This window comes from Puma concolor, chromosome A3 (genome assembly GCF_028749965.1).
Source record: "Puma concolor isolate L17-30 chromosome A3, mPumCon1.1.hap2, whole genome shotgun sequence".
NCBI lineage: Eukaryota > Metazoa > Chordata > Mammalia > Carnivora > Felidae > Puma > Puma concolor.
Genome location: NC_141669.1, coordinates 9,948,259 through 9,969,689, shown reverse-complemented (window position 1 = coordinate 9,969,689; position 21,431 = coordinate 9,948,259). Strand labels below are relative to the sequence as shown.

At 40.8% G+C, this 21,431-nt stretch overlaps 1 long non-coding RNA gene across 4 annotated transcripts in view; it reads left to right on the top strand.

The window, feature by feature from the left end:
* The window catches only part of LOC147582242 (uncharacterized), a 611,785-nt gene that overhangs the window by 517,356 nt on the left and 72,998 nt on the right, over positions 1 to 21,431 (top strand). Inside the window, exon 4 of one of the 4 annotated variants that reach the window (XR_015248682.1) lies at positions 20,382 to 20,718. The exons of the other annotated variants lie outside the window; for them this stretch is intronic. This is a non-coding gene — a long non-coding RNA (uncharacterized LOC147582242). Of the gene's footprint in view, positions 1 to 20,381; positions 20,719 to 21,431 lie in introns of those variants that run through there. 4 annotated transcript variants of the gene reach the window in all.

Sequence of the window (21,431 nt, the reverse complement as noted above, 5' to 3'; positions counted from 1 at the left end):
CATACAACACCCAGTGCTCATCCCGGCAGGTGCCCTCCTCCACGCCCATCGCCCACTTGCCCCTCTCCCCCACCCTCCATCAACCCTCAGTTTGTTCTCGGTATTTAAGAGTCTCTTATGGTTTGCCTCCCTCCCTCTCTGTAACTTTTTTTTTCCCCCTTCGCTTCCCCCATGGTCTTCTGCTAAGTTTCTCAGGATCCACATATGAGTGAAAACATATGGTATCTGTCTTTCTCTGCCTGGCTTATTTCACTTAGCATAATACCCCCCAGTTCCAACCACGTTGTTGCAAATGGCCAGATTTCATTCTTTCTCATTGCCAAGTAGTATTCCATTGTGTATATAAACCACATCCTCTTTATCCATTCGTCAGTTGATGGACATTTAGGCTCTTTCCATAATTTGGCTGTTGTTGAAAGTGCTGCTGTAAACATTGGTGATACCACCTCATGCCGGTCAGAGTGGCAAAAATGAACAAATCAGGAGACTGTAGATGCTGGAGAGGAAGTGGAGAAATGGGAACCTTCTTGCACTGTTGGTGGGAATGCAAACTGGTGCAGCCGCTCTGGAAAACAGTGTCAAGGTTCCCCCCAAAATTAAAAATAGACTTACCCTATGACCCAGCAATAGCACTGCTAGGAATTTACCCAAGGGATACGGGAGTCCTGATGCATAGGGACAAATAATGTTTTTTTACAAACATGGCTGAAAAAAGAAATATGCACTGCTGTGCATGACAGAAGACATAAGTACATACGAACAGAATAAAAGGAGAAAACACACACATGTGGCTGTGTAGACTATTTTGGGAAATGCTAGTAAATTTCTTACGGGGAGACAGACTTGAGGTAAATATAACAACCCACCCAAATATCCACACCCCCTGGCTTCTGTATGTTTCTCGGGAACATCTACACAAGTGGACTTAAGAGGTCACATAAAATATTGCCGCTGACTTGTTCACGCCATCTTGGAAACAGCTGCTGGGCGGTCTTCTGTTTATCTGCTCCGCATGGACCGCCTTGGTGAGGGCTGACCGGCAGGCGAAGTCATCCAGAATTAGGCAGGTGGCACTTGAAGAATTGTACCCACTGCAAATGCAGGCTCAGTGGGCAAGTTCTTGTCAAGCAAAGGCCTCTTCAGGGTTCCAGAAGTGGCGACACAAAATGACCCACTCAACTCGCAAGAGTTAGAACCAGATAGGTGGTTACCACAGAGATGATGGTTGCATGATTGCAGTGACCTACCAATGACTTGTTCCAGGTTAAAAAGAGGATGACTGTGGATCAGGGAAGGACTTCTATATCCCAACAATGTCACCCCATGTGATAATAGAAAAGACCAAGGGGTAAGGACAACAGCCATGAGCATATTACAGAAAGTAATGTCAAACCTCCTGGTAGGTTGCCACAGTCACCTGATCTGATACGCATTTCAAGAAACCTGTTCTTGATAGGCCATGTCCTATCATAGAAAAATTATACAGCATGTGCAGTGTTACAGTTCTGAAAAAGGAGCTGGCACTATGGAGACATTAGGTGTTGGGCAAGAAGTTGGTGGCAGGACCCTAAAAAGAACGAGACATTCAGGTGAGGATCTGTGACAGAGCAGAGTAGAAGAGACTCAGGTGGTTCAAATTGCTCTGTGAGAAGCACTCTACTGGGGCAGATACACTTGCTGTCCCTAAGGGATTCACCGGATGCAGACGCATATAACAATCGCCCACATCTATTGAGAAAGGAGAAATAGCTCACATACATTCGTGTCCTTATCCCCAGCAAAGTGTCCATGACAGGACACAGCATAAAACAGATCATGGCACTCAAGAGGTGGGGTCTGTCAGAGAAAGGCATTTGGATAATTAGAGCTGGAAGAGGGTAAAGTATATAGAGTGAGAATAGCAAGAAAGCAGAGGGGTGGGATCTAAGAGTATACAACTGACGGGCATCTGCAGAGGGAAACTAGGGGATGTGTGGTTGGCAAGGCTGGTGTGCCAGGCCTGATATTGGAAGGGTTTCAGAGGGAGGAAGGGGGTTTGGGAAAGAATGGAAGAGACCGACAGAGTGACTTCTAGGCTTGGGGAGGTCATGCCGACCCTGGGGATGGCATGTGGGAGAGCAGGAGTATAGAATGGTAGGCACCAAGGCAAGACATGTGCGGAGGAGCAGAGAAGTGTCATGGGTTTGAGGGCAAAGCTACGGATATATTTTCTTCATTGTTAAAAATGCACAGGGGCACCAGCATGGCTCAGTCAGTTGAGCCTCGGACTCTTGACTTCAGCTCAGGTCATGATCTCGTGGTCCGTAGGTTCAAGCCCCCCACTGGGCTCTGTGTTGACAGCTCGGAGCCTGGAGCCTGCTTCGGATTCTCTGTCTCCTTCTCTCTCTCTGCCCCTCCCCCACTCATGCATGCATAGTCTCTCTCTCAAAATAAATAATAGACATTAAAAAAAAAAAAAAAGAAGTACAATTACATTCTAACTGCGTCAGAATAAGCTGGAGAATATTCCTCATTGGAGAAGTGGCTATTTCTCAGTATGTGTGACAGTACTGAGAAGATCTTAATTACACTAATAGCTTTAAATTATAACTTTGTGTACTGCACAAGCAGTCCCTTGCCATGCTCTGAATGAATTATTTTTCTGCAACGTTCACTGTCAGGAATCTAAATTTGTAATTCAGAAGCTGTAGCAGCTAGTGGGGTAGAATTTGTGAAACAGTATGGCAGATACCAAGAAAAAAAAAAAAAAGAATTCTGTTGTGTCATCCACGGACAAGTTTCTGTTCCTGATTTCTTGCTGAGGCCTTCTAACACCTGGAGACATCTACTCTAAAAATGACAGTTGACACTTGCTATTATTTAATTAAGTGTATCTATTCTATTACTGTAAGAGACAATAGAGAGAGAGTTGTGTATGAGCGTACATGCATGCATCTGGCATTTTTCAAACATTAACCAATGATTGAAGCGCGCGCGCGCACACACACACACACACACACAGCAATGGATTATTGCTTCTGCAGCTGTTGGGACAGGGTAATTGAATTCGGGTCTTTATGGACTGCCAAGTGCTGACTGTGGCTACTAATTTGAATTTGCCTGTCTTGGTCCTTGGAGTCACACGGGGCAAGCCCATCCCCCACATTCTCCACTGGAATTCATCTTGACATCTGACTCATCAAGCGATGCTGAAAACCCTTTTTCCTGGGTCCTTGCTCCACCCAATGCACATGGGATTGCCATGAGGGTAAAAGAAAAGGGTGGCTGTAAAAAGGCAATATTATTTTTAAACCCGTTATACACATGTGTAGAAGATAATGCAGAAAGGAAAAGAACATGTGGAATTCAGGATCATGGGCTTTCCTATATGCTCTTGGGGAGATTGGAGATGTGGGTGGGACAGAGACCACCTCAGATCCTATAAAATCTCCAAGTATGTGCCGGAACAAAGTAACTTACTCTTATACAATGATCATTCCTCAAACTAGACAACATTTTAAAAAGCCCTCTCTGACTATGCCAGACTTCCTTGGCCTCTTTAAAACTGTCTTCTTTATGTTTATTTATTTTTGTGAGAGAGAGAGAGAGAAACAGAGCGTGAGGTCGGGAGGAGCAAAAAGAGAGGGAGACACAGAATCTGAAGCAGGCTCCAGGCTCTGAGCTGTCAGCACAGAGCCCGACGTGGGGCTCGAACTCACTCACGAACCACAAGATCATGACCTGAGCCCAAGTCAGATGCTTAACCTACTGAGCCACCCAGGCGCCCCTCCTTGGGCTCTTTAACTTGCTCTCATTATCCCCCCCCCCAAATTCTCACAGCATTTTGTCTGATTGCTACACAGCCTAACATTTCATTAAGGACTTAAGCTATCAGTATAGCTTTATTTTTTCCTAAGTCTTCTGTAGACTCCTCAGTAGCATAAAGATTATGTATTATGCGCAGTACCCTAACTCAGAACAGGTCATAATGCGGTACCATTTGACCAACCGATAGTTTCTGACCTATTAGGCCATCTATCATCTCAAGTTTCTTCCTCAATCTGATGTTGATTGAAATCTATAGAAGAGGGATGCAAAGTTCCTCCTCTCTGAATTCTTCTGTTGGTAATTATACATCTGATGGGGGTTTTTTTGTTTGTTTTGTTTTTGCTTTTAGCTCCGAGCATTTCTTATAATTTATTTCCTAGTTTATTATTGATAAACTGTTCCTTCCTTCTCTTTGACTCTGGGTGAAAAATTTTAAGCTCAGATTGAAATCATAACAAATTCTGAGAAAAGAGGATTTTTTGTGTGTGCTCAGAGGAGCTATTATTATTTTAATTCATAATTATAATTACAGCACTGCTCATTGGGATAATTCTCCAATACCCCCAAACTGCATTTTCTATAAGAACGTTTTGTTGTTAATGTACCATAGATTCCTGAGAAGAACTAAGCTATTAATTTGGTATATTTGGGTTTCTTGCCAGCTGGAAGAATTAGTTTCTGATACATTTAGAGTATATTTAATAGCTCATTGATGCTTAGCTGAATTTTAAACTGGAATTGTTTTAAAATTCTGAGTCACGGAGAAGACTGGGGAAAAAATGGAAAGTCTGAATTCCCATACATTATTTATTTCTGGCTTCCTTTAAATATTATTATTTGAAATCCATGGATGGATTCAGAATGAGAAAACTAAGATTAAGGTATAAGGGGATGTGAGCTCTATCCTGGATACCATAGATATAGCATAGAATGTAGGATATAAAACAGATCTCATAGATACACTCTAAAACTTTGACAAGTCAATCCACTGGTGCTCAGTGTGAATCCGTGTGTGATAAGGAACAAGGAAAATTCATCCGTATGCTTTCCTTCTGTCTTCTAATTTTCCCTTCTCTTCCCATATATTTTTCCCTTTCTTCCTCCTGTAACAATTATGTTAATGATAACTCATAAAATACAACAAAACACAACTTCATTTCATTTCCCATCATTACTTTAACTTGAGTTACCTAGGAATAATTTCTCCCCATTCCAAGTCGAAAATTTGAGTAGATCCCATACAAGTTTTTCAGGTTCATTTTTATGTAATGACACAATCCTACAATTATTTTTCAGACAAGAAAAACACAGTTTTTAATATTTTCAACCAGTATTTGGATAAAATGAATGCTCCACTCAAATATTCATTCCAGAATAAGATGCCACCCCATCTCTTGTGGCTCATGGTTCCCTGCAGCCTGCCTTTGCAGAGAGAGATCTGTTCACTCCTCTCCACCCCTCTCCCCCACTTGTCCCTTAGGGTCATTACAGAGAAGAGTTTTTTAGCAAAAAAAAAAAATCCTGGATCACCCTCTTGCTTCTTAGTTGGTCTACCTCGGCTTCATTTCTGTCTTTGGTTACTTTGTTGGCCTCTACTGAGATGAGAAGGGTGATTCAGCAGACATGTCAACTGATTCAGTTACGCTTTCTGCCTTTGGCTTTGTTGCTGCCTGACTTGATTCTGTAGCGTTTGATGTCACCCTGTCCCACAGAGCCCCATCATTCTGAAGTTAAAACGCTGCTCATATTTACTTTCTCAGAACTATAAAGGGGATGACAAACCCCATTTCAAAGATGGGCTGTGGTCATCATGCCTCCTTGCTTGCCACATAGCTCAACTGAGAAATCCACCTCAGCTCACCAAGCTCCAAGGGGTGGTGTCTCATCCACTACCCAGAGTGAGAGGGTCCAGTCTCATGTAATCTTGATTTTTGGCAAGTTGTAGCCAAGGCAGTGAGCCTTCCTACCAAGAATCCCATGTACACCCTTCACACAGAGGGGTATTCGGAGGGGTGTCCTTCCCTCCATACACCAGAGATTGCCTGGCCCAGTAGTAGTAAGGAAGGGTGGTCCTGAATAAGCTTTAACCATGGAAGACTCTCTCTGGAAGCTTCCCTTGTTTTGAATTAGACAGTTCATAATGCCCTAAAGTAATTAATGAGTACCAATTAACTATGTTATACCAATTGATGCAGACCTTTTCAATGGAAGGGAAATTTCTGGGGATTGCATTGACTGACAGTTAGAAGGGTTCCCAGACACCAAACCTCCTCTCTTCCCCAGGTCCTGGTCTCCATGACACCATTGTTCCCTATTCTACTGACTCTTTTATCCCAGCTCTTCATCGTAACATGCAGAATTTGGGCCTCTTTCTGACTTCCTACCAGAAGGAGGCCACATTTTTCTGTCTTCTCACGTGGATCCGAGTAGCAAAAAGTATTTTTTCTTTGAAGATTAAAAGTATTTCTCTCAGAAGAAAATCTATTCTCATTTACATGTACTTTAGTTTAATAATGGCGGTTAATCAACTTTAAACCCCAGTGCTTGAAATTAAAAAGAAAATAGGAAGAAGAAGTACATTCATTTCAGTAAAATGTAGAAAACGAAGATAAAATCATGTTTTTCCAAGGACTTAAATCATCTTTATCAGGCTCACGACAGGAGGATTTAATTTGAAAAGATAACATGCATCGACTGAGTAGTGGATCTTTGGGTATTTGACAAAGGAATGAGGTCACCAACGAAGCTTATCTTTCACAGAGGTTAATTCTCAAGTGGAGAGACTCGTAGACTGAAGCTCAGTGTTTGTGTCATTATAACTAGTTATATTTCCTTTTCAAAAGACACTGTTCAGTGTAAGTAAAAATATGAGTTAAAGTCATAAAATAGAGGCATAACTTCTTGACAAAGTCACTGAAATTTTGGTGAATATTAGTATGTTTACAACCTACTGTAAAAGAGCTTTTTTTTTATTCCATCATTTCCCCTAAGTGAATTTAACTGTTCAGATTAGTGGGAAAATAAGCATAATTTTTATTTTCTTCCTGGCATATTTTGGTCATTTTTAAAATTGTGCTGGGAAGAAACACGCCTTGCTTTGTTTGAAAGAAAGATGTAAGCTGGTCTTTAAGTGGTTACAACTGTGAATGTGTGTGTATGTGTGTGAGTGTGCACGTGCACGTGCAAGTACACGCAGAGAAGGTTCAATAATTCCTTTCCTACCAACAAAGAGCCCAAAAATGTAGTTTCCCAAAGGATTCATTTCCCCCTGGGAAGTAATAAGAGGATTGAAAATAGTGGTAATAATCTTCGTAAGTAAGAACATTTCGTGGTTCAAATTATGTCCCTTATCTAGCCTTCATTTCACTCAGTTAAAATAGATTATTGGGGCACCTGGGTGGCTCAGTCAGTTGAGCATCCAACTTCAGTTCAGGTCATGATCTCGCGGTCTGTGAGTTCGAATCCTGCGTCGGGCTCTGTGCTGATGGCTCAGAGCCTGGAGCCTGCTTCGGATTCTGTGTCTCCCTCTCTCTCTCTCTGCCCCACCCCCACCCTTTCTCTCAAAAGCAAATAAAACATTAAAAAAAATTTTTACATGTTAATATTGGGTAAAGCAGACCAGGTTTCCACCAGGCTTTGACTATGCTTCTGTGACACATTAACGATCTGCCATGATCTATCTCTAAGTTTACCACAGAAATTTCTGTTTGTTGTTTGTTGTGTTTGCCTGATTCCTATTTGTATTGGCGTGGGGTACTAGGTGGGAGGCAGAAAATTATTAGCATATAAGCACAAGTCTGCTCTATACTCTTGAAACCTATAGCCAGTTGTCTTGTATTAATCACGTGTAGTAAAAGGTCACACAACAAATAAATGGTCATTAACAGAAGAACTGTGAAGTCAGTTCTATGGTTTGTGAAATTAGTGAAAATTTATGACTGTGGCTTAGATCATGTATTTGTATATTGTGAAAACAATATAAATTCAATGTTTCTAAGAAATTTTAATTTAAGGAAATATATTGCTTAATTTGGTTCTGTGTTTTGGTCCTCCTTAGATGCACCATGGAGCTAATTACATTAATTGTTCATGATGCCAAGGAGAAAATATTGACATGTCTACCTCACGTTTGAGTCTTTGGACTAGATGATTTCAAATGCCCCGTGTAGATGCCCTGTGTGCACATTCCAGAGTTTTGAGTTCATGTCTTCTCCTACCCACATTTCACAGCAGGCTGATAACGTCATCGCACTTAGAAATGGGTATCCAGGAGGCAAAACAACGAGCAATATCTATTTAATATTAACCCTTGGAGAGAGGAAAAGCATTATATTGGATGAGCTGTGAACATCCAGTAAATATTTATTGGAATGAAAGTATCACAAAAAGTTACGCACGTAGTTGCTGGATGCGTACTACTGTGAGGCTGTGATAGCAAGGGAAGTGTAATGCCCAGGGGTTCAGAGGATCTTGGCTTTGCCTTGGCTTGATGAGAGTCCCTGGAACAAGTTTCCGCGCATCTCCAAGCCACTACGTTCTGGTCTTCGCAGGAGGGTTGATGATACCAGCTCTGTAAGTTTGCTGTGAAGATTAGACGAGACAGCACATGGAAAGACCTGCTCAAAGTCAGTGCTCAAAATATGTTGGTCCTTTCTTGTTATTGTCAGCTAGCGTCCAGACCTGTTTATGCACACTTCAAAGGGGTCTGCATTTCACGTCTTCTCCCATCCTTTCCTCACCAAACAAGCATATCACAGCTATCTACACAGGCAGAATATTTAGAGAAGATTTGGAAAAGGCGATGTCATAGGAGACCAATCTCCCCAGCACACCGCCCCCACCTTGCCACGTCCCGAGTTGTTGTTTATCCTTTTCCCCTACAAAGGGGGCTTGGAACTTTCTACTCTGGGTTCTGGGGAAGAAAAGCACCCCATGTAAGCATCAAAGCCAATTTCATTTTTGTTCAACCCTCACAAGCCTCTTTTTGCCAACAAGAATCCCGCAGGACATCTCATTACTCACTGGGATAATTGTTTCAAATATCAAAAGCTGCATAATAAAAATAAGAAAATCCTTATTTTTAGAAAGTGCATGCTGGCTGTGCTGCAGAGGCCAGGCTGAGCTGGGGAAAGTGTGGACATGGGCTAGCAGGCTGCTGGAACATTCTACAGGAGACGTGATGAAGTTCTGAACCACAGTGGAAGCTGCCAGAGAAATCAAATCGGAACAAATTCTTATCAAATGTCTGGAACTGAACTTTCATAAGGAAGAGGTCAACCTTCAGTCATAAGCCTAAGAATTAACGAAAACTGTTTGCCTCTTTATGTGGCGTGTGCTAGAAAGAATCATTAAATCATGCTGCCAAAATAAGAAGAAAAGTTGCCGTGGGTTATGAGCAGAATCGCACTGCGATTTCATAAGGGTGGCCTTTGTTTGTCAGTAATCTCCTAATATGACCCAGCCTGGCGAGGGCCAAAGGCCGCTGCTCTGGGCATCAAATGCTTTGCCTTTGCAACACAACACAAAAGTGCTGCCCTATGCATACCCAAGAAATGTTGTTCTGTCCTCCGGGAACAGCAGTCATGATTTAGTGAGCACCTACTATGTACCAAATGCTATGTACCTTTATGACAAATATACCAGCTGTAATTAGTTTCTGGATAAGGAAATTGAGACTCCAAATGCTGAGTGACATATTCGGATTACACAGTCAGTAAATAGCCAAACTGGAATGTGAGACCAGGCTGTGTCTAATTACAGACACTCCCTCCATCATACCAGTTCTTTCTCTGTAAATAAGTATATACAATACGTAGGATGTAGGTACACTATATATATACACACACTATATGTATAATATATACAACGTATATAAACGCAATATATATAATGTATCTATGCACAATATATAGAAATATGAATGTACATATACAATATCAAACACCTACTAAAATTACACAATAGAGGTAAATGTATTGATTTGCAGTGATGTTGCCAATAACTAGCTAAAAAAAATATATAGTCACACAAAACCTAGTACGCAGACATCCATAATAGCTTTATCATAACAGCTCAAGCCTAGAGATGACCCAGCTGTCCTTCAGTGAATGAGTAGATAAACAAAGGGCAGTACATCCATACAGTGGGATATTACTCAGCAGTGAAAAAGGAATGGGCACTGGATACGTGCAACAGCTTTTATGAGTCTCTAGGGAATTGTGCTGATTAATAAAAGCCACTTTGAAAAGGTCAAATACTATGTGATCCCATTTGTATAACATTCTTGGGATGACGAAATTATAGAAATGGAAAATTAAATTAGTGGTTGCCAGGAGTTAGGGACTGTTGGGCGTGGCAGAAGAGGGGTCAATGTGGTTATAAAAGGGCAACACAAGAAATCCTGGTGGTGATGGACACATGAATCTACATTATGTAGTGAAATGATGTAGAATTAAATACACGCACACATACATACATACACACACAGGACCAGAAGTAAAACTGGGGAGATCTGAATGAGATCTGTGGACTGTATCAATGGCAATATCCTGGCTGTGATGTTATGCTACAATTTTGCAAGATGTTACCATTATAGGAAACTGTGTAAAGGGTACACAGAACCTCCCAGTATTATTTCTTATAATTGCGTGTGACCATACAATTATTTCAAAATAAAAAGTTTGATTTAAAAAAGATAACAGACACTTATTGGATATTAAATGCTAATGATGCTTTGAAATAACAGTAGGAAGGATTTTAAAATATTCACACAACAAAAACGTTCCTTTTGAAATATGTAAAAAATTATTGTTTGTGGGGCACCTGGGTGGCTCAGTCGAGTGAGCAACGAACTCTTGATTTTGGCTCAGGTCAAGATTCCAGGGTTGTGGGATCGAGCCCCACATCAGGCTCCCCCCTGAGCCTGCTTAAGATTCTCCCTCTCTCTCTGTCCCTCTGCCCTTCTTCCCCACTCCCTCTCTCTAAAATAAAATTTAAAAAATTTTAAAAATGATTAGTTTGCATTATTTAAGTAATATAGAGTACTTCAGAAAAATTTTAGAATGACAAAAAGAAATCACCTACCATTAGCCTGCCCAATAACAACTTAGTATCTTGGTACACATTCCCTCAGACAATTTTCTATACATTTGTTGCACCCGTTTTTGTTTTTCTTTATGAAGATGTTATTCAGTTTTCTCATCAAGTTTTTCAATTAATGATTATTGGCAACATCACTGCAACTCAATACATTTGTGTAATTTCAGGAGCAGTGTGACATTTCTCTGGGATAAGTGCCCACGGATTCAATTGTGAGGTCATATGGTAATTACATGTTTAGTTTTACAAGAGGCTGCCAAACGCCTTTCCAGATCGACTATACCATTTTGCATTCCTACCAGCAGTGCACGAGGATTTGGTTTCCCCACATCCTTGCCAGCCTTTGCTGTTGTCACATGTTGCTCCGCCATTATGATAAGCATGGAGTGATAGATCATTGTGGTTTTCAAAGCAGTTTTAAGAGAAACAAATTAGGATGCTCAATGCTCGTAGAGGATAGGAAAGACATCCTTTCGTGTAGCGCTTTGGGTCAAGTTCATTCCTTTTGACACAGTAAATCCACTTCTGGGAATCTCCCCTACAAGATTTCCCTTATTCTCATTTCAAATTCACCAAGTCACCTTCTGATTACTTAACATTCCAGAGTAATTTGCCATTCGTTGGGGACAACTCAGGTCGTGGACATGTCAGCCTCCCGGTATTCTTGGACAGTTCTCTTTTTAGTGCAAATGGAGAAAATGAAGAAATTAGCATTCTGGTCCATACATAGGTCGGTGCCCTTGGGTTAGTCCATGTGAAGCTGTCATAGAGACAGGCCTGAACTGGGCATACTGACCAGTCAGGTTTCCATGAGCCCACAAGCATGAAAGCCAGACCCAGGGCCTTAGAAGGTTTTCCAGAATAATAATGGTCAGCGGAGAGCCTCATCAATGACTTCCACCCTGGGGGATACTCAGTAGTTATCCTGGCATTCAGTTGGCAACTTCTGCAAGACGCATGCATGTTTCCAGGTGAATCCTTCATGTGGAGAAACTTGGTATCTATAGATGTGATCGTACTATTTACTTCCAAAAACAAACGAAAAACCAAACACCTGAAGTGACATAGGAGTTTGGATTTTTGTTTTACTGGAAACTTCTTCCTGATATCATCTCATATTGAGTTCCGGAAAATGTTTATGATCTTGTTAGGTATAAAATTAATGAGCTGAGCACAGAGATTATCAGCAGGCTCAAAGTCATTTCCCCCTGAGAAAGAAGCCAGAAGCCTCTCTCATTTATTTTAAGTGGGATTATAAGAAATATTGAGTAAGACCTTCAGAATTCTCTCCCCCTCCTCTCTCTCTCTCTCTCTCTCTCTCTCTCTCTCTCTCTCTCTCTCATGCACACACACACACACACACACACACACGCACAAATGGAGACAGATGAAATACTACAGTATTTCTAGTGGAATTAAAAACTAACCTACAAACCCATGAACACTTTCTTACCTTGAGCATCAAATATATTCAACTCAGACTTGCCAAAATTAGGTTTAAGGTTATAACTGTGTATTCATGAATGAAGAAAAAGTCATTACTAAGGGCAAACATTGTCACATTAATTCTTTTTTCTCTGTGCTATTAGTAAAATCAGGTGCTGATGCTTGGAAATTACTCAATAATTATTTCCAAAATATTTAAAGTAGGGTCCATGAGATGATACGTTCTTTATGATGAGTGCCTAAGTGTCTTATTGCATTTATACTTCATTTATTAAAAATATAATGCTGAGTTCTAACATTTTTGGGTGTGCCAAACACTTTTTCTACTTAAAAAAATCTTTACATGTATTAGTCCTTTTAATCCATATAATCCTATTTTTAGCTGCTAAAGTCAGTCTGTCTGGGGAGGAATAATAACTTTTCACATAACTTATCTAAAGTCTTACGAATGGAAGGGGTGGACACAGTCAGAATCCACGTCCAGCCAGTCTCCACTAATAAGCCCTGGGTTCCACTGCCTCCTTGTGCATAGTACCTTCTGGATACTTGACACTTGCTAAATAATCATGTGCTCAGTGATTACTGGTAAAGATAAGCAACTGGTATTTCTTCAACTTCTTTTTTTTTTTAATGTTTTAATGTTTATTTATTTTTGAGAGAGAGAGACAGAGAGACAGAACCCGAGTGGGGGAGGGACAGAGAGGGAGGGAGACACAGAGTCGGAAGCAGGCTCCAGGCTTCGAGTTGTCATCACAGAATCCAACACGGGGCTCGAACCCATGAACGGTGAGATCATGACCTGAGCCAGAGTCGAACACCCAGCTGACTGAGCCACCCAGACGCCCCTGTTTCTCCAACTTCTAAAATCTCTTTTGTCTGTCGGGGAAGTGGGCATCATAGCAAATGAGGACTAGTAAGCAAAACTAAAGGGAGTGAAGGGTAAAGAAGAAAAGTCTGTCCTGAAACACAGACCCAGGGCTGCCCCCTCTGGGTGTGTGAGTTATAGCTGCAGAAGTTGTCCAGTTGAGGGGAGGGGTGAAGGACAGAATCTAGCGTTGCTCAGACTGTGTGCACAAGAGGAAGGGAACCTCGTGCAGGGCTTCTGTGCCCAGGAGGCGCCTTTCTGAATCAGCAAGCTGTGAAGTTCACACAATTCGCCCAAAGCTCCAGACACCCAGGTGCTGGCAGGAAGCTCTGTGGCACTCTCAAGCATGCTCCAGACCCCCTGAGTGATCTTGAACAAGCCTATTTGTTTTAAAAATCTCTTCCCACTTCTGCCCATTTGTGGACCTAAGCACATGATTCTAGAAACTCCGCTTGAACTCATAGAATTAGCTCTCTCCTTCCTTCAGCTTTGTTGAAGTATAAATGATAAATAAAAATTGTATATTTTAGAGTCTACAACTTGATGTTTTGATACGTGAATACATTGTGAAATGACTACCACCATCCAGATAATTGCATGTATATCACCTCACATAGTTACCATTTTCTGGATGCAAAGCTTGAAGGCAAAGCTTGAACTCTGTCTCCTGGAGACATTTAGGACAGGATTACAAAGAAATTCACACACCAGAGGATTTTCAGCTCTCATTGTGAAACCATTTGTAGTCCCTGAGGGCAAAAAGAAGAAAAGGAAGGAAGGAAGGAAGGAAGGAAGGAAGGAAGGAAGGAAGGAAGGAAGGAAGGAAGGAAGGAAGGGAGGGAGGGAAGGAGGGAGGGAGGGAGGGAAGGAGGGAAGGAGGGAGGAAGGAAGGAAAGGAAGGAAGGAAGGGAGGAAGGAAGGGAGGGAGAGTGGACGCAGTGGAGACCATATCCACACTCTACTGGGGTCTGACCTATCAAGGGGAAAAGCCTAACACTTCAGTAAAACATTAGTTTTACTTGTAAACCCAATTCTCCCCTGATGAAAATTCTCCAAGGCCTGAAAAAATGGAAAAGAACATAAATCTTGTCTTAAGATGTTTGATTTGTGGTTTGAGGGCTTAGCAACAAATCTACCATAAAAGGATTGTGTGTTATCATTGTTTAAACTCCTTTGTATTAAATATGTCATCTTTAATGGCAAGACAAGCAAATTTGAAATTGATTTTGAATTGAAGAAAATTGGAAGGAAATTTACTGGAATCATTATATTGTCAAGAATTCTTCACATTCTCAATAATTCAGAGGCTAATTATTCTAATATTTCTCAGACTTTGCACTTTGCATCATCTTGTGGACTATCTCTTTTGACCGACTCATTAGTGTCTTCTCTGAAGGATGGGCAGGGGAATGAAAAGGACACGGTACTCTAGCTTGGTGGCAGTGAGGATGAGGCTACTGATCTCCATGAGACTCAGGAACACTCCAGGATTTCAGCTCCCTGCGATCAGCCCGGAAACCAGGCCTCTGTGAATGGAATGTATACTATAACATTTAAATGGGAACACCATTCATTATAAATGCATAAACATATGTTTTCACTAAACCATGTTCCATTTTCTCTTAATAAACACATATAATATGCACCATCATTAAAAATATCTGTGTTATGTTAACAAATGCAGTCTCTACTTCTGCTGTTTCCCTTCATATCTCCTTTTATCTTAGGCTGCTAAGTCGTGTACTGAGTTAAATAGTACCTGCCAAAAATTCATGCCCATCTGGAAACTGAATGTGACCTTATTTGGAAATTGAATCATGGCTGATTTGATCAACTTTGGGTGATGTCCTGCAGGAGTAGGGTGGCCCTTGAATTCAGTGACTGGTGTATTTTAGAGAGAGAGAGATCTGAAGAAACATGAGAGAATTGAGGGAAGACCACATGATGGGGGGGAGGCAAAGGTTGTAACTATGCTGCCCCAAGCCAAGGAACTCCAAAGATTGCCAGCAGCCACCAAAAGCTAGAAGAGGTAAAGAAGAATCCTTTCCTAGGTCCTTTGGAGAGATCATGGCCCTAGTGACACCTTAAGTTTGAATTTCTGGCCTCCATGACTGTGATCAAATTAATTTCTCAAATTAATTTCTCACCCAGCTTGTGAGATTTTGTTCTGGAATCCTAGGAAACTAGTGAGGATAGTATCTAGAGGTCTTTTCCCTTGGCACAAGAGTCTTGAGGAACGTGAAGGCACCATCCTTGAACCTGGATAAGGTGAGACGCAAGGAAATAGATGGGCACAGAGAGGAGGACTCTGCTTTCGAATTGGAAGGTTGCAGCCTAATGTGGCGGTCCATATTCCCACTCTTCTCAGCACATCTTTCTGTGTCCTAACTGTGTCCTGTTAACTTGACTGTCTACCAGACTGTAAGCTCTAAAAGAAAGCGTCAAGGTTGGACTTACAACTGCTTTATCCCAAGTACCCCATATAGTCTCTAGCACACAGTAGTTGATCAATAAATATCTGGAGGAAGAAGGAAAGAAGGAAAGGAGGGAGGGAGGGAAACAAAGCCAAACTCTATAAAGGAAGTTGAATTCTTCTGTCTATCGAACTTGCTTCCAAAAACACTGACAATGTCAGGAAAACCTAAAAACCTACTTCTCCGTTCTCAGACTTATGAATGAATAATTCAGCTTTCCATTCTAAAATATAATTTACCATTTGTGGTTAATGAGGCCATTAAATTTTAACAGAATTTATACCGTTCAGCGTCAGGAAAATGAGATAGTAGTAGGCTTTTTAGTGTTAATAGGGATTCTAGAAATAATCTTTTCTTCCCTACTGTTGTATAAATGAGAAAACGCAGGCCCACAGATGAAATGGCAGAATCCATGTGTCCCACTAACTCTTTCCCACTGTATCCCACTGTCTTGATGTGGATCTTCATTTACAAGAGTATAACTTCTAACCCTTATGTCACCTCACGTCGCAAAATAGTAAACCCAAAGAAAGCAGGCTTCTTTTTATTTATTTATTTATTTATTTATTTATTTATTTATTTATTTCAATTAACATCCAAGTTAGTTAGCATAGCATACAACAATGATTGCAGGGGTAGATTCCTCAGTGCCCTTGACCCATTTAGCCCACCCCCCCCCCCCACACCCCCTCCGGTAACCCTCTGTTTGTTCTTCATATTTATGAGTCTCTTCTGTTTGGTCCCCCTCCCTGCTTTTACACTACTCTTGCTTCCCTTATGTTCATCTGTTTTGTCTCTTAAAGTCCTCAGATGAGTGAAGGCATATGATTTCGGTCTTTCTCTGACTGACTAATTTCGTAAAGCAGACTTCTTAAGGTGAAGATTTTCTCTTTTTGGTCACTGACGGATCATCACAGTGAAAAACCACTTGGGTCAAACACTCTTCTCGAAATCCGCCTGTGCCCTAAAGCAAGACCACCTTCTACATCACTCAGCGTCTCCATCAGAACACGGTAACACTTCATTCTCCTTTGCTTTCTCATCTCTGACCCAAAACGTTGCCGAGAACCAAATGCCGGACTGACCGTGGACGCTCTGCAAACTGTGCCCACACTCCTGTCATCCCAGGTTTCTGAGGATCAGGAAACAGCCCCCTGGTATCCCACCAGCCTCGCCTCACACATCGCCTTTCTGACTGCAGCACAGGCTTCCTTGTGGGGGCTCATCTCTCTTCCTATTTCTTCATCCTCACCAATGCGAACCTCCCTGGTGGTGTTCAGCTAAATGTCATGTCAGGCTGTTCAGTCCTATTGTTTTTCTAATTTAGAACAAAAATAAATGTTAGCTCTCCCTGGCAGACAAACATCCTTCTGACATTAAAGAGACCCGCGTCTCAGGCAAAGAGCTGGCAGGATTTTCAAGTTTACAAAAGAAGTGTCTGCAGACCTATTTGATTTCAACGTGGGGATTGTCAAAGTTGACTCCTTGAAGGGAAAATGATAACGGAATTCATCCTACAAATAATAACAAATCCAGAGTGTATTCTGTGCATCAAAAATATCCCCAAACATTATTAGGGGTCAAATCTATTTTGACCAGCTTGCCTTTTGGTAGACTCCAATAGGTGGCCCATCAGTTTCTTCTGTTTACTGGTAAACAGCCGTAATTTAAATAACATTGGGATTCATTTTCCAGGCACTTTATTACCTTCTCCGAATTGATTAATGCTTCATAAAGTCTGCTTGAGGGGAAAAAAAAGATCATGATTACTTTTTTTTTAAATTTTCAATTTCATAATTCTACTAATTTATATCACAGTGCCATCTATTGGAGTAAATGTGCTTTTTCAACAGTAATCGGACCCAAAACCAATCACTCTGTTGGCCTCAAGAGAATCACCAAATTAGTTTATTAGTAGAACTGACAATTATTCAAAAGGAATATTAAATTTTAGCACAGCGTAAAGCTCCAAAAAGAATATGGAGGCATACATAGGTAGTCGCAAAGAAATAATTACATGTATGCAGTCTAAATCATTCTATCATACTGAGACACCGCTTTATCAAAGAGAGAATTGCAATGTTTCTTGGTTTTGCATCCTCATAGTCTCTTGAAAAATGTGCAGTGTAGATAATCAGCAAATGAAATTTGTGATGAGGCAGGCTCCCCCGACACCCGGGAAATACTGAGATGTCTGTTCTGTGTTTTCTTTGCATCTTGTATTGATGCCTATTGTGTATGTAGTTTTCATCCACTTGTGTGTCCATCCTCATGGTTGTACGGGGGATTTAGGAAGGCAAAGATTACACCTTCTCAGATCTATAACCTAGCACCACGTACGCAGCTTGGCAAGCACCAGTTTCCAGAGCGCGGGGAGAGAGGCTCATAGAAACACAGTTCTCAGACTTCTCTCCCTTATCAGAATATTATCCTGCCTGGCGCACATGAAGAGAAGTGCCCACAGGTAGGAGTGACGTGTTCAAGGGAGGCAAACGTTACAGATCAGATTTGGACAATGTTTAATGTCACCCTGATCTAGAAATGCTAGTTCTCATTTCAGAGCTTCAGGATGAGTATTTAAAACTTTCAATCCATGGTTTTCATCTCTTCTGCAAATATGACTTTTTTTTCTATATTGTACTTACCTTAAATATTTGCATATATAGTGTGCTATAGGGAGGATCTTTATTTGAAAACATAGGTCCGGAAGAGATCGTTTTTCAGATCTTTAAGTTTCATCGGTAAAATCGCTCACAATAGATTTGCCTGTAAATGTCTTTGGATTCACAAATGGTCTTTTCTCCTCTTTAGGAAAAGAAACCCATATGCCTTATCTATTTTAAGTTTTACTTCAGTGACTTTTCCTGGGATGTGAAAGGTCCTATAACCTCTGCATTTGGGGGTACAGTGGGGAACATAAAGTTTAGCAATAAAAGTATCTTCTAAATTCAGATATAGGATTAGAATAGTACAGAAATTCTAATAGTCTTCATTTATGTTCTTTCTGTCTTCCATCTCCTGAACTTTTTTCAAAGAAAACATTCTTTTAGAAGAAGAGTCTCCTAAGAACAAAACAGAAAGAGACCCTATAAGAAATGTTTCATATTAAGACAGTAATTTTTCTGGGGTGCCTGGGTGGTTCAGTCGGTTGAGTGTGCTGACTTCGGCTCAGGTCATGATCTCACGGTTCATGGGTTTGAGCCTCCAGTTGGGCTCTGTGCTCACAGCTCAGAGCCTGGAGCCTGCTTCCGATTCTGTGTCTCCCTCTCTCTCTGCCCCTCCCCCACTCATACCCTGTCTCTCTCTCTCTCTCTCTCTCTCTCTCTCTCTCTCTCTCTCTCAAAAATAAATAAGACACTAAAAATAATAAAAATTAAAAATAAAATAAAAAATATAAAAAAGGAGGAGCAGCAAGAAAAGCAAGACATATTCCTAATCATTGCCTTTTAAAGTGCCTGGCAATTTTCTAAACCAAATGGAATTAATCAATGTGATAATAAATTGATTAAGTTGGATCATAGTGGCCTCTTCTGGTGAAAATGAGAACATCGGAAATCTTTGTTGAAAATTACAAATAACTCTTTAATATAAAATTTGAATAAATTTTAGAAAATAAACTTCCATGTATTTACAAATGATATTTCCTTACAGATACTAATTCAAACCATGATAGTGTATATGGTAGATCATTCTGGGATGATTTTCCTATATGTCATTAAAACATGTTATGAGGAAAGCATATTGCATTGGACAAGCACAAAGAGGAGTCTGTCAGTGATGTGACCTTAGGTAAATTTTAAATCCCTCCTGGGCCTCAATTTTTCAATATGAGAAATAAGAAAGATTGTGATAACAAAAGCAAGAGATATCACACCCACTATGATATTTGATGACCATGGTATACAATTAAATGCCATGTATCCTATCATAATGATCTTTATAACAATCCTATGAAATCCACAGGGAAGAGTTACACATCCCAAATTATAAATGAGGACACTAAGGCGCACATTGATTCTATGTTTTGACTAAGTATATCTCTTATACTTAGCCATGGATCCAAGTTGTAAACCCAAATCTTCTCATTCAAGTTGAATGTACTTTCTGCTCCAGAACACTGCTGGTGAGGTGGTGATGGATCCTATCAATCTCTGCATAAGGAAATCTTTGTCAACCTGAGTTCACTCTACCTGCCATCAGTATGGACCTGACAATGTCAGGGTAGGATTGAAAGATTACTCAGTCCAGTGGTTTTCAAAATGTATCTCTCTATTAATCCCTCATATTTTTCCCACAGGCATATAGGAGTAGTGAATGACAAGCTTCCAGTCTCTCCTTCCACATCAGCTTTGCATTAGACCAGGTCCACTCAGGGAATAGATACAATATAATGCTTCAAACAGGGAATATTTAACATCAAGGATTATTATCTAGTAACAAGGGGTTGAAGAGAATTTTAAATAACCTAGATTCAAGGAAGAGTACCCAAGGGAAAAATAAACTTGGAAGTGGGAAGCCCTCATCAAAGTTGGGATTTAGACATTCTTGGAGAAGATGTAGTTAAAACTCAAAAGATGATGAAGTTGCCTGTTGTTCTGGGCCAGAACTGGTCCACTGTTGCTGGCCCAAGGCTGGTGAACAAGGAACCACAGCTTGGACTGGCATGGAAGGAACACCCTTCTCTGTTGCAGGTGTGCTGGAGGCCAAGGAATTGTAGCTGGACAAGTCAAGCAGGAAAGGCTCCTCTAGGAGGCCGGTGCGCCCATTGTGGGAAGTCAACAGCTGGAGTGCCTGGGACACAGCCTGGCAAGGTACCCATATGATTTTGAAATTCAATGGGATGTCCACAAACATGTGGCAGGAATTTGACCGAAGTAAGCATCACTGCATCTCCCCCAGACATGCCACTGGCTTCCATGGAAAGCAAGTAAGAGGAAAAAGCTAGAAGTATTGCAGAACCAGGAAGAGAGTCCCCTTCCTCCTGCAGTCTCACTACTGAGAAATCCAAATGTCACTCTAGGTGCAAAATTGAAACAAAGGGTCTAGTTCAGTTGTCACAGGACAATAAAGGATAGATTTGGAGTCAAGAAGCAGTAAATTCATAAGAAAGTATAGGCTTCAACCAGAGCTGTTCAATTCTCATAGTTTTATACGTTAGGGGACAAAAGAAGTTCTTTTTGACAAAAAAGAAAGAGAAAGAAAAGGAAGGAAGGAAGAAAGGAAGGAAGGAAGGAAGAAAGAAGGAACGAAAGAAAGGAGAAAACCAAAACAAAGAGATTCCACTAATTCAAAACATATTTTTTTGAAAACTAGTGATGTTTTTAAATGTGTTCCACTTGCAGAATAGAAAATTGTGCTCCAGAGAAGGAAAATGGAGTGGCCTAGAACACGTTGTTTGTTAAAGGCAAATCCAGGACCTGAGCCCAGATTTCCCAGTGTATAATCCTGAAACTCCAGTTAAGACTTTCCCATATTATATACAGCCTCTCTGCATCTGAAGTATTAGAGCCGATGGGTAGACTATATAAAATATAAGACCAACTATGGGAATTAGGTAATTGATGTTTCAATGCGGATAACCCTTGAAAACAGTCACCCAGATTGCTAAATTAAAAAAAAAAAACTAGCCACAGAGAACCACATATTATATTATTCTGCTACTATGAAATTTCCAGAGTAGACAAATCTGTAAACAGAAAGCATATTAGTGGTTCTTGGGAGTGGGATGCCACAATTATAAA